The sequence below is a fragment of the Orbicella franksi genome, chromosome 2 (genome assembly GCF_964199315.1).
Source record: "Orbicella franksi chromosome 2, jaOrbFran1.1, whole genome shotgun sequence".
In the NCBI taxonomy this organism is placed as follows: domain Eukaryota; kingdom Metazoa; phylum Cnidaria; class Anthozoa; order Scleractinia; family Merulinidae; genus Orbicella; species Orbicella franksi.
The window spans coordinates 14497012-14513315 of record NC_138146.1 but is presented as its reverse complement, the minus strand read 5'-3'; the positions used below and the strand labels follow the sequence as shown (position 1 = coordinate 14513315).

The 16304-nt window shown below is 38.1% G+C and overlaps 2 protein-coding genes across 3 annotated transcripts in view; one reads left to right on the top strand and one right to left on the bottom strand.

Annotated features, from left to right (window-relative positions):
• Nucleotides 1–16304, bottom strand: part of LOC145478127 (homeobox protein MSX-2-like) — a 65044-nt gene that overhangs the window by 21367 nt on the left and 27373 nt on the right. The window lies entirely within an intron of this gene.
• Nucleotides 800–16304, top strand: part of LOC145478125 (uncharacterized) — a 21086-nt gene continuing 5581 nt past the window's right edge. The window contains exons 1-2 of one of the 2 annotated variants that reach the window (XM_081456045.1): nucleotides 800–7006; nucleotides 10853–16304. The exon at nucleotides 10853–16304 is cut by the window's right edge and continues 3307 nt beyond it. The gene's annotated coding sequence lies outside the window, so the exon portion shown is untranslated. The other variant, XM_081456044.1, reaches the window with a different exon arrangement.

Sequence of the window (16304 nt, the reverse complement as noted above, 5' to 3'; positions counted from 1 at the left end):
AAAACTACTAACTACAATTTCTTCTGGTTTTCAACATTGTATTGGGTGGGGAGGGGGAACAGTAACGCGTTTTTAAAAGGAAAGCAGCGCTTTTTTCAAACTTCAGTAGCAAAACACATACAATTCGTTAAATTACGTAAGTGTTCCAAGGACTTTTGTCCACGATTGTAGCTGTTATACGGAGAAATTTTTACTGAAATCCAACTGTAAACACGTACCTACAGATGGCAAAGTGCGCGCGCAAAACAAGTGCGAGAGACGCAAATGTTTGACTTACTAGGGAAGTGACAGGAAAAAATGTAACGGGCACAAAAACGTTTTCACAAATGAAGAAAACTCATTTAACTTTAAAAAACGCGTGGTTACCCCTACATTTTATGTTATGAAATGGAAGTGGCAAGCCTATTCAACACGTGAATAGTTTCTGGTTGTGAAGAAGAGCTATTAAGACTACATTTTGACTAAACCAGAGAAGAGCTGTCAGGGACGCTAGATGCGCTCTTGTGACGATTTTGTTATTAAAATATACCAAAAGTGGTTTTATATTACCCTTTACAATGTAGTTAAAGATCTTTATGAAAGTGTTTTCTTTTCTGTATGTAAAGGCGAATCATAAGGAAATCTGTGAAGAAATATATTTCATTTTTATGTTTTTAGTAATAATTGTGTGTTGTTAGCGTATTTTGAATAATCGTATTTCTATATATGCCACCTTTTTAATCTGTTTCTTATTTTTTTACATTACTATTATTATTATTATTATTATTATTATTATTATTATTATTATTCTCATTTACCTTATTTGTTTTCATGCAGACTACGACAAGTCGGTATAAGCTTTGCTTACATACCTTATTACCTCCACATTTTTTTTTTTTTTTTGCATTTACTTTAATATATGTAATTAACTTATTCATCTCATACTTCTTTATCATCTACATGTTTTCAAAAACCATTTTCAAAACTGTGTGTCTTGCGAAAAATATTTGAAGGATATTAAACCGGCAACAGCCTCCATTTGGCGCGAAACTATACTCGGAAATTTGAGCGGCGACATGATCTGTTCCTCAAAGCTCAAGAAACTGTTCGCTGCTCGGAACAGATAATGTCCCCGCACAAATTTCCGAGCATATTTTCGCGCCAAATGGAGGCTATTGTTTACTTATACCGTGCTCTAAAAATATGGCAAGCGTACGCGAAATTTTTCTGAGTGTCTTTATTTTATTTTAGATTTCTTTATTTTGGGGGCGTTTTTAATAATGCAATTATTCCACTCGCGTAACTTGGATATGAGATGATTATGAGATGATCTATCATCTACTACCCAACGCACGCTCGTGGAATAATTGTTGATTATTAAAACCTGGATCAATGGATAACGCAATTCGAGAGTTTTCATTAGCTTAGCCATCATGGGTTATGAGCCATTATGCCATGCTCCACAACTATGGTAAGCGAACGCGTAAATTTTGGGGGCGTTTTTATTTTTATTTTAGTCTAGTTTTCTATATTTTGGGCGCGTTTTTAATAAAACAATTATGCCACTCGCGCTTGTTGGATATGAGATGCTAACAGCCAACTTATATACAAGCGCCAGTGGAATAATTGTTCAATGTCCTATACTCCGTTGTCACCTCAAAAAATACTTTTCTTAAACCCGCTAAATTTTTGATGTTAATTCTGGGACGGGTCAGCTCAACAGGATTAAGCTAATCCAGGATTTGGGAGAAAATCGAATTCAAAGTTACCAGTTAGTAACTGTCAATTACCAGTTACTAAGTTTTTGCAACATGAGAGGAGTTTTAAGAAATCAGCGTGTTTCAAGAAAGCACTATTTTTTATTTACTACGCATGCGCGATATTTAAATGGGTTCTCATCGCAACGATGTAAAATCTGCGAAATGATTGGGTTCCTTTCGTCCAGAATTTTTGACATAACGCGCTGACAAACGTTTTAACAAAACAAAAGAATGTCCATTTAAGAAGAAAATGGCACATTGCAGTCCATACAGAAAAAGGCAAGAAAATAAAATGACGCTGGATGAGCGCCATGTTTGTTTTTCCCGACCATTCTGCAGCGCGCGAACTTAGCTTTAATCCTAGATAGGCATAGATAAGGTTTGTAGGGAAGGGGAGTACGGGGAGCACAAACTGTCAAAATGCCAACATTGTCTTTTTGAAGGGTAGAGGGGGTGGAGGAGGCTATGTTCAATGACGTCATTTCGTAATTTTAGCGTTGGAGACTTTTTTAAAAAGATTTAGTTCCATGCTTCCATTCCCCGAAAAAGTATTAAATCGTTCCCGGCTAACTTTCATGCTCTACAGAATTATCAATTTAGTCAGCAAATTTAAAAGCGCTACAAGCGGCAAAAATACCAATATTCCACTAATTGTAACAAAAATAATTATAAAAGCGCAGACCACGCCCAGCAGAATGAAATACAAGTTTACTTTCATTTTCAACGAGGTCCACATGTAATTCAAAGTCGCGTGTCAATTGTTGCCGACGGCAAAATACGACGAGGATGAAGTAAAAAAAACGCTTTAATGCTTAACCGAAGGTATTGTATCGATGCACGCGTGCAAAAGGAAAACATCAGCCAATACTAGAGCACCTCACTCAAGGCCCCGTTTATTTTCGATTTGGAGTATCCAATTTTATTACAGCAATTTGAAGAGCCATGAGAAGGCACTTAAAGTGAGAACATGTGGAAAGTGGAACGTGGAAAGATGAGATACCAACAAATGATTGAATTGCTGTAAGTCCTTTGAAGTTCTTTCTCCAATAAATCTATCGTTTTATATAGAAAGCAAACTGATGCAGGTCTCACGTTGTACTAGATGGAGTATTGCGTTCAAAGTACGAAGTGTAATATAGACGCATTGAAAAAATCTTTCTTTACATCGATATAGCGTCTCGTCCTTTTCAAAATAAATTCATATTGAGACCGAACTTAAAACTATTATCAGGACTTAGGCAGTAGAGAGTGGACACGAATAGCCATTAATATCAGGGAGTTTATTCTCAATTGACGTCATCAAGATTGTTTTGAAGATCTATCTTCACACTTTTGAGCCTGACGCCCTCTCGGCGGGCAAAGCGCGGTTAATATCTCTCATCTTTTACGTAAACACGAAACAAGACTTCGTCATTGCCTAAGAGGTTCTTTTTATAAATGCCAAATCAAAACATCGGGCAGTTACTAAAATATCACTTCCCGCCCAAACTCTGGCGACATGAGAGTTATTTAGGGAGAACGCTTTTTATAGAACAGACTACTGAAATGAAAAAAAATTTTACTAAGTCACGCCACGAAGGCTATATTGAACATCCCCCGTTTTGATTGCGTGCAGTCGTTTGTTATGATTGTTGTTAGCTTCGCTTCTTGAAGCACGCAAATCAGTGTTAATCACACGTCCAGAATATTACGACCCATTATGATATTAACCACACAACGGTACTCTTCATGAAAATTCGAAAGCTCAAGTTTCAAACAATTAAAATCTTGTTCTGCTGAAGAACGTCTTCTTGTATATGCGTAATACGAAACACTACATTTCTACAATGTACACGTACTCTATTTCACGAAGCGTGTTTGATATTGCTTGATTCGGGATGCACGGAAGATTATGATTTGATTCAAAGTGAGGTCAAGAGCTACTTAACGACTAAAGGAAAAGATGCTAGTCAACGATCTTGCAAACGAAGATTAACACTACATTATCGGACACCTTCGTTTGCTCCAAATTAAACAATGTTCTAGCAAATTTCTGTGTACCCTAATTAAGTCTCGGTGATGTCACTTTTGAAACTATATCGACCAAGTTTGAAGACAGAAGTCTACATCGGAACGTTACCTACCGGTGGTATCTCCATTATGGTAAAAAACTGAATGTAATTCCACATTAAAAATTTGCCCATGTAACCCGTATCATTTGTAAGGTCCAGGGTTAATTCCGGTACAAACTAGTGAGAGTACTTATCGTATTTTTCACAAACCAGTAACCATGCGCAAAGAAACGGGTCAGTGTGACTCTTTTCTTTACAAACCCTAGTACGACTTTTTGTACCGGAACAAGAACTGATTTTATTTAACTACCAGTACCGGGCCGAATTCATAACTTCTGATAACTCATAACTGTACAAATAAACAGATATTATCAAAGCCACAACAGAATACACAAAAGGAAATGTCCTACCCCATTATGTAATCACCCCGTTGAACTGACAAACCGGCGGTGGGGCAAAGAAAAGGGGAAGAAACACATTACCATAGAAGAATGGCAATCGCTTTGAACCCATTTTCAAGCCTCGTCTGTGCCAGAAAATTGATTTTTTTTTAAAATGGAATTAGTAAATGTTCAGCACCAAAGAAAGCACGGGTGCCCGAGGGTAGACCCAAAGAGAACAGAACATGGCAAAGGGAAAGACATAGTCCTGAGCTGACTTGTGGAGAAAGACAGGTTGTTTTCAACGATCTACTAGATAAGAAAAGATCAGACTTTCAACTTGACGAAAGACGAAGAACTAAAGCAAAAAACAAAAAAACTTTATAGATTTACTACCTTTGAAAATTCAACTGTTAAGATCGTTCAAAATTGCGCCAAGTAATCAGGCCTTGTTTAGAACCTAAGAAATATATCGTTATATCAAGCTGTTCGGAAACTGTGCCACAAACCTTTATTACGCTATGGGTCGTGTTGCAAAAACGTTATGATTTAAACCTACATAAGTGAAGCCACTTAAGTAACTTCTGCTTTTGATAGAGTTTTTGAGCAATGAGGCTAACAATATTGTAAGAGATGTTTATACTTTAGGAAAATTTAAACATATGGGAGAAGCCTTTTTCCCTCCTTTGCGTCAATGTGTGCCAGCCCCATCTTGTGCCGTTAGATTTGGACTTACCAATTTGTACCGTGGTGGAATAATTAAGCAATGGACCCATTCAAGGTCAGAGGGACTAAGAAAGTTTTGTCTCACACCAATTTTCAACACACGAGACATTACTACTAATTCGGCACAGAAGGGAGGGATAGCCGGAAGAGAGCATCATTAAAAAGACATTATTTGTGCCCTCTCACTGTTCTTTGTTCTACCTCTCTGGCACTGGACTTCGATAAAAATAAAAGTAAACAAACAGATATAGCTTGTTTTCTAGTTTATTGGTTAATAGTGTCTCTAGATTACTCGACCGACCAATTTGCGAAGAACTACGTTTTCACGTACTGAAGAATGATTCTACAACGATCAAAGCATGAAAATGACGCTTGACCCTGCGCCAGCAATGATGATGTAAGGTGGCTTGAGTCCCAATGAAAATACATGAATTACCACAACGTTAGCTGAAGGTATGCAAGTGCAAATTTATCTCTCTTTCATACAGGCATTAACCTCACTTATTAACTGTATTAGATCCGTGCCTGCGGAAACCACTAATGAAATGTCTCATCGTTAAAACAGAACATCAACTAAATATCATTTCTTCTTTTTTTTTATCTTTTTTGGTCCGCTGGTTTTCCTTGAGATCAAAATAATCTAAGAACAACTAATCGCAATAATCGAAATAGCAATCTATTCAAAGAACACATACTTTGCGAAAAGGAATGAAAAGAATTTCGCTTGGAACCTGCAGCTAGTCACGACATCGTAAATGAAGCGTTGTACGCGAAGCATACACTTGTTTTTGTTTTGGTTATAGGCTATCGAGGCCGTTTTCGGTATCAACTCGAGAGTACGTAGGACACGCTAGAAAAGCACGTCATCAAGATGCTGTTTTGAATCCCACCTACAAAACCAATGAACAAGATAAAGAAAATGGAATTCGTGATTTTTAACTACTGTAAAAAGGATTAATTGCTTAACCGGGAAATTGTCACGAGCTGTTGGAGACGTCAGAAGCCAAACGCTTCTAAGGAGACCAATACTGCAACACTAAGGTCCGGTGTGGCGACAGCGTTGACGTCACTGGCTCCCGGGAAACACACGCGACAGCAAAAGTCACGAAAACATGTTTTCCTCTTCTGATTTTACCATCACGAGACAAGAAGATATAGCTCGCAACCTCAGTATGTTGACAATTTTAAGATTCCCGGTCTTATATAGGCTTTACTAGTAGTATGGAACCTTAGGATGTGTGGAAAAACAGAAGCACGAAATGTTTACCACCCCTTTTGGAAATAGTATGGTTAAAAAATTAAAAATTGAGCATTTGTGTACAGTTTGAGCGGGGTTTCCTTTAATTGTAAAGTATTCATAAAATGGCTCATTACTGCAGGAATTCAATTGCGGGCAGATACTTAACTTAATCGGATTCTTTCTTTAGTTCTGAAGAAGTGGACGTCCTTGTAAACAAAGCTATTGCATGTTCTCCGTAGTGGTTAGTCTAATGGTGTGGTTTTAAAGTGCGGTATCCAGAGTGAAATCGCAATTTTCGACTGCACCTTATCATTTTAATGACCTCGGAACAAAACTATTGTTGTTAAGAAATGAAACTTCCCGATAAGAAAACAGAACAAAAACAAAACCCAACTCTTACGAGGCTAACTCAGTTAATTTATAAAGGATTTCAGACGTCACTATACAGATCTGTTATTTAGTTAACGCGAAACACATTTCGTGCAAGAGCCACACTAAAGTTCTTCAGGTGTAACAACTTTCCCACATCATTCGTTGTCTCTAATCAAAATTCCCTCCTAATGATACAAATCTTGTTTCCAATATCAACAGGAAAAACCGACTTATGTTGTTGCATGAATTACTTCCGGAAACGACCTGTGTTATTACTTCCATTACTGCATGCCATTAAAAATTGTTCTCGTTCTCACGCTCAATTTTGACTAATGTGGTACCTTTCTCAAAGACTTTTCCTGTGTGTATTTTATTATCAACAACGTCATTTGTCTAAGTGGTAAATCAAGAATTGAACCTCTATTATCACGCTTTGAGTGGATCGGGGGTGACGATGCAAGTTGCAATATAGGAGAGTCTAAAGAGAAGAAGTCACTGGTAAAAGTTCAAATTTCTTCTTATTGTCGTGAAAAATTACGTAGCGCTTAAGTGTAAACAGTTAAAAAGTACTATTGAAGGGAAAGGGTTTCTTTTTTTCATTCCCATTTGATCTTGGTTGGTACAAGCCTAACATCAATTGTGTTACACGATCTTTAACCCCTGAGCATTTGTTGTGAATCTTTTGGGCAGTTTTATGACATCGACAGGAAGGATGTTCGCAAGTTGAACGTGAGGGTTGTCAGATGCACGGGTCATTGGCGACGCCTACTGGCTACTGCGTCCCAACAAAAAGTTTACCATGACAATTCCGTACGTTCTGTTCAGAACTTTTCACACTGAGTAATGATTAACAGACGAAATTTACGGCACTGCTATATAAAAAGAAAACTACTTCTATTCAAGTGCTAATCAAACAAAAGATTTCAGATCAAACAGTGTAAATACAATGGCTGCGAGATAACAAAGTATAGCATAATGGTGGCATATTCTCTGAGCAGTCTGTGGAGTTGGTTTGTAGATTAGTCTATATTTACCCATGATAAAGATTGACTATCTCCGCGAATAACAAAACAATTAACGAATCATATCAATACAACAAACGAATGAAAATACAAGCAAGTGGTGCTAGGTTGGCAATCTTTTGAAAATATGAATATCAACCGATGTCTCGTTTCTTCAATTTCTTTCCCTCAACGAAAGCATATGGGATCAGTGTTTTTACATAAATTCCGCCCACGTGAGGTAAAGGTTTCTTCGTTGAACTACAATTGTTTTATTTAAACATTCTTGGTAATTTTGTAAAACTTTGGCCTAGCTGGATGCTACCTCTCCAAATATATTCAATGACAATTGGAAATTCTCTCGGTATCGAAGTAGCCACTGGTCTGTGTAACATTACAAAATTAACAATGTCTCAAGCTTCACCAAAATATAAAGCTCCAGGGCGGGTGTAAAGTATTTCAATGCTAATAACCATGACATCGGTATAAAGCCAAACGTTAGACAGTCAAATTCCATTGAAAGACTGACAAGAGTAACATGTGAGTGATCCTCGTGTTTGGCCAGAGTAAATATTCAGCGTTTAACACTGTCAACAAAGATAACCGAGGATCTTATCATCATCCGCGTTTTCTAGAATCCACAAGCGATTAGATGAACCACAAGACACATGTAAACAAAGCAAAAATTACGTCTTACGTCTTTTCAGTAGAATTCAGATAAGCTTTTGACAACGGCAAAAAGTCTCAAGTACGAAAACAGTTTCACGTGATAAACATGCTGAGAAACAGACCAAAACGTTGACAGCGGCGTAGAAAAAAAAACAAAGCTGTAATTAATTTAAGGCGATATAAGCAGTTCTCATAAAGACAGTCATGTTAAGCTGTTGAAAATCTATCGCCAATAAATCATTTGCTGGGAGAGTTTCTCAGGGGCTCCTTGACAAATTTCCAAACTACCAAGCTGGTGATTAATCCGCTGGAGAAATTTCTAGTAGATAAAGAAAAGGGACTACAAATTATTTAAATCGAAAATACTATGACGCACAAGCAAAGCCAAACAACTGCATAGCTATAAAGCAAGTAAGATATGCCCTGGACGTTTTGGGACAAATCAACCACCGCGTACTTATAGCTGAATACGTACAAAGTTTCCCAAGCGAGCGCTTCTACAACAAAGCATGTTAACTTTGTCAAAATTGGATCAAAATTCCAGAACATGCCATTCAACCAAGGCCATTATTGTATTACAAATTCTGCCTAGTCATTGTCCTTTTTTGTACAAGACCAAACTATTAAGAACGGATTGAGTTTCGTGAAATTCAAGAACGAACGCTTTTCTGGACATTTCTATTTTGTCGACCAAGTTTGGTTTGTAGGATTATTTAGTCCCTTCTAAAGTCAATTGAAAAGGTCAGTGAAACAGGCAATGCGACGTTTCGTACAAAGTGAAGAATTGAAGTACCGTTTCATTGATGAATCGCGTTACATGTACATCTACAGTTCTCCACTTTCCCTCTGCTAATTTTCCTTTTTAAATCCGCACATATCGTCAAGGGTAAAATTAAGAATTAAGAGGATGGTTATAAGGGAAATCATGTTCAAGATCGCAAGCACAGATTCCGAACGTTCCTTCCCTCGGGGAGTGACGGCCATAAAATAACTGCTATTATCCGCTTGTCTGTCGCCCGGCCGGGGAATGAAATCCTTTGATTTGATTGGCTAACGGAGCGGTATTAAAGCGATGGAAGAAGGTCTATTCTGCTAAGCGGCGGGTAAATTGGCGAGTTAGGCTGTTCCGCACATGTTGCTCGTGGAGTATACAAACATTTTTTTATTGCTATCATTATTCCTTGTATTTAATACGAGGACTCAGTCATTTCTGGTAGATAAATTTTGAAGTCGAGGTGTCCTGGCAGTTGAACAAATGCGGAGTATTTACACCTCAGTCTTCTACTGTACTGACAACAATAAAGTTTCCCACACAAGAGCATCGCATTCGTATCATTTGCGAAGCTTTTGCTAGATCCTCATTTATTAATTAAAGAATTGCTGATTAAAAAAAAACACTTGTCGACGTCTGAGCATACTTAAAAACGGCTCCGAGTTGGACCTTTTTTACGAAATTGAACAAATGTATGTGGAGTTGTCTCTCTAGGGGCCCCTTTACCACCTTCTGTTTTATTATTGGGAATCTATCTAAGTATGGTGGGCTGTCCTTCAATTTTTTTTCTACTGAGCATCGATAAACCCCGCAACATTTTTGGCGTAGCATCGAGACAACATTTTTGTTATCGTAGTTGGCTCTTTTAACTATAACACGAAATCATCTACTTGGCCAAGTTTTCTTAGTCAAGATGGCGTGGCTGATGTTGACCTCGTTCTCTCTTTGCGTGTTTCTTAACATAGAACTTCGTCTCAGTCAATAACACTCGCTGAAATAGAACTTGGCCAATATCCCATCATATGACCTTGTGCTCGGTCGACACTGCTGAATGTATGGCATTTTTCTAGTCGAAGGCGTGAGACACCATGTTGTGAAAACAATGGTCGAGAGGATGAATCGTGTAGGGTGCATTAGCTGTAATAACAAGAATTTGAATTATAAGAAGATTAAAAAAAAAAACCTTTCCCATTCAAATCCTGTCGCTCCCATAATCCAGATAATTTTTGCCACACTGAAACATTCCGATGTTGAAAAAGTGCCTATAAAGTGCACAATTATAAGTTAGGATGCAGCATGTTTGCACCTAGTTTTCGCCAAAATCTAAAAAGATGGTCTTGTTTTATCAAACTATTGTGGAAACTGACAAAAACCTGACCTTAACTGAACTGGGTAATTCGCACACACAGTATTAGCGATTACGTCTAGTATTTGTCATTGCTCCTTTCTTTAGGTTAAGCATCACAGATTTAGGTCTATTTCTAAATTGTTACAGTTGAATTACCAAGCAATAGAAAGTAGTTAAATTCACAGACCTCGATCAAACTAAGGAACTAATAAGGACTAGAACTGCTTGGAATAAAATTAAAGGTAACATTTGTTTTGTTAATAGAACTAAAATTAAATATCTGAGATCCCTAAATTCCACTTAATTACCAAGTCCCGTCACTGTTCAAACGTTGTTTGAAACAGAACAGCACCATAACCTTTAAAACTTAGTATTTTAAAAAACGTAAATGTAAAAAATGTATAATAAATGAATAACAGTTTCAGTTAGGGTCTGATAGTCTTAGATCAATTTAGAACTAACTTTCTACAACTATAACACCCGACAACGGCAGTGTTTCTTTTTAATTGGTTACCCAACAATGCTTGTGTGAATTGCATTTTTCTTTTCGATAGTACCAATTTCAAGATGTGACTGAATAGCTCATGAGAAATAACGCACAGTAAAGACGCCCGACGGATTTCATGAAAGACACGAAGCTTTTGTCAAACATGAAAGAGGGAAAGAGGGTATTTCTACCAACAGGACGACTCTGATTAGCGCCGGGCTGGCTGATAAACAAGTAGAAGGTGATGAAATACCAAAAGAACACTCAAATCACTTAGGTCATAGCATACAGCATATATTAGACGTTTACAACTCTGCGCACGAGACCCCGCACGCGCCCATTTTTGTCCCACTGTTCTCCGTTCAAATCACACTCAACTGCACGAATGAAGACACAGGCAAGTCACGGAAACACTGCTCACTGTCTAGTAAACAACTTAACGATTCGTATTCAGTTAAGTGATACAGAGGAGACTGTATATATCGGCTTCGCAAAGAGTTCAGTGCACGCTACCGTTCTGATCGTCACGCGATTTCGAAGTAAACAACACGGCTGGGTGAGAAAGATAGACTCTCTGCCTGCCAGATTCCAAGGCAATGAGAAATAAATGTTTCTGAACATGAGAGTTTTCAAGGGAAGGAAATCATCGCGAATAATTAATGAGTGATGCACTTTGTGGTACTTCATTTCTCAACAACATAAAGACTGAGATTGAATTTTGGATCTCATCTCCAACACCAGTTCTTACTATAGGGTCCCCCAAAAAGCAAATCAAAGCATAGTTGTATGCCAGTCGTTTCAAAGGAGGAACAGTCTCACAGAATTGTACCTCTTAAACTATTTGTATACATCGACAGTCTTGTATTCAAGTTATTGCAAGGTACCTTTTAAAAGAAGAAAATAAGTTGGATTTACTAGTATATAGAATCCGGCTCACACATAGACTGCCAATGGAAAACTAATAGCCTGACGTCTGCTATGACAAATTCAAACTACTCAGAGTAGTAATTTGGCGACTGGCTCATTAAATGTTGCCATCATTGTATAAAGAAATTCTTTTCAGAAAGCCGCAGTTATGTTCACGTAAAGATTCTCGGCACCAGTCTATTAAAAGAATTACTGAGTAAGGTGTACGCCAACACAGAGCACTGCCTCCATGGAAATCGAGGCAACGGGAATAAAAAGCATAATTAAAGCGTATGCATGTAGATTAATGTGTTGTTGTTCTACTGGTAATAAAAGCACAATATCACTGAACGACAAAACTCAGTTTTTATTCATGCGGCTTTAATCGTATGGTTGTTGTTTTTTTTCTTGTTTTCAAGTCGCGATGAATAAGAGGGTAAAGTGAATACTGATATGAACAAACAAACGTTAACATCACACCTGCCACGCACTTCTAGAAGGAAGTTCAAACACTATCAAGGTCCTTGGGTCCTTGTGTCACGCTTATTGAATTATGCCTCTCAAATCAAGGAAAGAGGCGCCTGTCTTTCCCGTGGCCGCGGGCATAATTACACCAGCGATATAATATTGTGGGAAACGTAATGTAGATTCGACCCCTGTAAAATGATGCCATGACGATAATGTACCCCAAAACGCTCAGCAACTAGAACAATACTCCCAGTAATGCGAAGGACTTGTCCAAATCAGTACAACTACAAAGTTTCAGTACACTAGGTCAATTATTGACAAAGCGATAACATTTTAAAAGAACCACAGACAAGTCAGAGAATACACTGATGACTTGCGAGTTTGCGAAACCCCAACTACATGCGAAAACTGCTTGAAATGTCTCAATGGTCGACCTACTCTGCTAAAGCATTACAATTGCCCCGATTTGGACCTGCTTTTTGTATTTCCTTTAGGGGTGTTTCTATTGTTTCGTCGCTCAAGGATGACTATTCCGCGTCGTGCCATGTCAGGTATAGGAGGCCTACAATATTGGTGAAAGCTCTTGTATGAATGATTTCACAACTGAATTCACTTGGATGATCAAACATTTCTGTTACTCAATAGATAACTTGAATAAGCAGGAAAGCGAAAACGGAAACACTAAAAAAAAGGTTGCGGTTAGATTTTGAAAGGTTTCAGACTGACTTAACTAGGAGGAAACGATGATATACCTTGACTTACAGGACTTACAGTTGAACTGGCGAAAACTGTTTCAGTACCGGTTTGATTCGTAGCGGAGTACGAGTTGAGTAACACGTCACATTTTCACTGAAGTTTAGTATTCTGCTTAGGCAGATGAAGATGGACAGTCCTGCACAAATATATTATTTCTAGCTGTCAGAAAGAGATAATCCCCTTCAAAGCTACTTGGCATCATACCACGCTATCGTCAAAAACTCTTCATAACAATTCGGCTCTTAATTATGTACAAAGTACAACTGCTGCCAGAATCAAGTAGTTTTTAGTTACATTTGCTCTCACTTGGTAAACTGTAAAGGCAATTCTCAGACATAAAGCGGAAGAACGAAGCATTCTGTAAGAAGATCAGGCCAGGTTTACTATCAGTGGAAATAGCAGGAGCAATAAGGCGCTTTATTTCGCACAAATCACGTTTAAGAAACGAGTTTAGACTCGTCGCGGGTGAGATAAGAATCCAAACTGAAAAAAATTGAAAGCAACAAGGCAGACACATAGCCATTTCCAAAATACCGCAGTTTTTCTGTTTACTTAAACGAAAGTCAAAGCAAGCAGTACAGGCCTCAAGAATAGAAGACCTGTTTCAATTTTCCCACCCGGATTATAAGTGTGTCCGCAATAATCTACATGTTAGAATTCATACAACCGATGGGATTCCTCTTTAGAAACGGTACTGTACTCAAGGACAAAGAATTCCAATTAAATCTCAATCAAAGTTAGCTCAGTCAGCTCTTAAAAACACATTGTTGGCTCGCCATAAGCTCAACGGGGTATTCTCTTACATGAACACAAGACCCTTGCCTGCTCATTGTTTGTCATCGCAGGAAATGCTGTCGCCCCAAACCCCCTTAAAGGGTCTTTAAGTAGTTTGGCAGGGGTCAGATAAGCTTTACTTCAGTATTGTCTATTCATCCGGAGTCATTTGGTAAGGATAAGCAAAAGTGACGAGAAGCAGACAAATGCCAAAACCGTGGATTTGAAATTACGTAAAGAATCCAAATTTCCACCTGTGGAACTTTCTTCGTGATTTCATGCAGATCTTTTTATCAGTTTATATTCCATATTTTTCTTCAGAAAGTAACAATCTGTGGAGACGTTAAAAGAATACGGAATCGTTTCATTTGGTTTAAAACGAAAATATTGCCGAATTTTTTCAGCGACGAAACTTTGAGGCTCAAGGTCACGAAAAGAACGTCTGCGTTGACACGCACTATTTCCTTAAAAATAGTTTCAAAATACGCTTTTAGGAATGACGAATCCTCTCAAAATATTAATTTAATCAAAGTGTTTTTAGAGCAATAAACAATTCTTCACGGCCATCGTTTGGTTCAATTCGTTCTGTACTTCTTTTAAGCCCACTTATCTGATCTGAATCCTGTTATCAATGCAACTGATCTTTGTCTCTGGAGTAACTAACTCCGCCTTTTCCACCTACTTGTCGACAAGATGGCTATCGTCATTTATACTGTGTATACACTGGATGACCGCTCCAGTCTATTCCACGGGTATTCAATTCAACTGACAATGCAAAACAAAAATTAATCAGCAACTCAAAGCGAGAGGACCCGTTGATAAATACCAATTTAGCCCACTCTCAAAGCGTGCAAGTAGATACCAACGAAAACCATCATTCTAAGAAAGAACTCGAAGCACGTGCCGTGATCCACGTTCGCGTCAACGACAAGAAACACTCAATTCTTTTCTTCGTTCTGTGAATACTTTTTGAGTCATATCCGGCCACAGAACACGTCTTAATTCGTCAAATGCAGAAACTTTCGGTTCAATACGCCTAAAATCACAGCCTGGGCTCGCGTGACTTTTTTTAGCTTTCGTGCCATAAATCAAAGTTGTTAATGTATGCTGGACAAACTGCTATCTGTGCAACAGCCCCAGGACACGAAACACACTTTTCTTTCAAATACACATCCATTAGCTAAATAATCGTTAATCACGCTTAGGATATCGAGGACTAGACGGCGTCATTTCCCTTTCAAAACTAATGCAGCGTGGCTGATATTGGGCCACAGTTGACATCTTCTTTCCGTTCTCGGTCCACTGAGCTCAACAACTTCACATTGAAGTGCTCCTTGAAGCAAATTAGCACAGGAATATGAACTTTATTGCCAATTTTAGCCACAAATAAATAAATCAAGAACGATATTTTCACTCAGCTAGATCTACCAGTTAACGCTACTGAACTAAGAAGCATGTTTTCCGTTCGTGACTCGACAACTTACCACTTATTAACATCCCTCATAAATATTCCAACTTTTAAAATTTGTGGCAAGTTTGATTTTTTTTTCCGACTAATTATTCTTTTTCACTCCAAGAGACAAAAATAACGTCTCTCGAAATAAATAATCAAGTTTTAGAGAAGAAAGAAAAACCTCTTAGTACCACTGTTCTCCCATGTTTTGATACTTCGAGTGACTCCTATTTCACACAGTTATGGACGTCTAATATTCATATTGCTTTAGGCAAAGATTTTACGCTTCCGTTGATTCACGTTTACCGTTTCAAACATGACTTGCTAGTCTTGTATCACTCGAAGGGTACTTAAAGAACTACAATCCCCTGCTATTTTTCAGTCAACGACCAGGAAGCCACAAAAAGGCTCGAGAGAAATAAAAGCAAACAAACCCTACAGTGACTGAGTAGAGTATACCAGATCACTTAATATAATAACACATAACCCTTTTATTGTCAAGTCTATTAGAAACGTCATAGAGGGCACGTGAATAGGGAATGGCACGGGAGAATGTGAAAATAAAGTAGTGCAATGTAATTTTTATCATGTCTGTGAAACTGAGCACATGTCAAGACGACAGGGACTGACTGTTATCACGCCCATCTTAAAACCTTGAATTCTTCTGTAATAAACCTTGACCCCGTTTTACTGAAGACTGACAAATGTTTCAGGAACGTTAATGGGTACCTCCTAATGGACTGAATAGTATTATGTAAAGAAGTTTGCCAAATAAACGCGGAGCTCGCCTTGTGCCTAACTAAATGCAGGTCCATTCTAATAGCAAACATTTCAGGAGATTTGTCATTCACAGATAAACACACGCGCTCCGCTGCACTGTGCTAAGAGGTCCTTAAATAAGGAACGCCTCCAAAAATTGGCTAACAATTGCCTTATAGTGCATCAGTCACCTTTCAAGATGACAATATATTTATAAGAAGACATAAGCCCGACGCTTATAGATGCCTAATTGTATCTGATGAGATGAAAGAGATAGCTGAGAGCTAGGAGACCATAAAAGTTTTGTTACGCTAATGAACGACGTATTGAGCAATTTCTATTTCCCATTGGTTTCATCGTGTTCTTGCAAATTCTTGTATGAAAGCCGCATCACGCTCGCGCT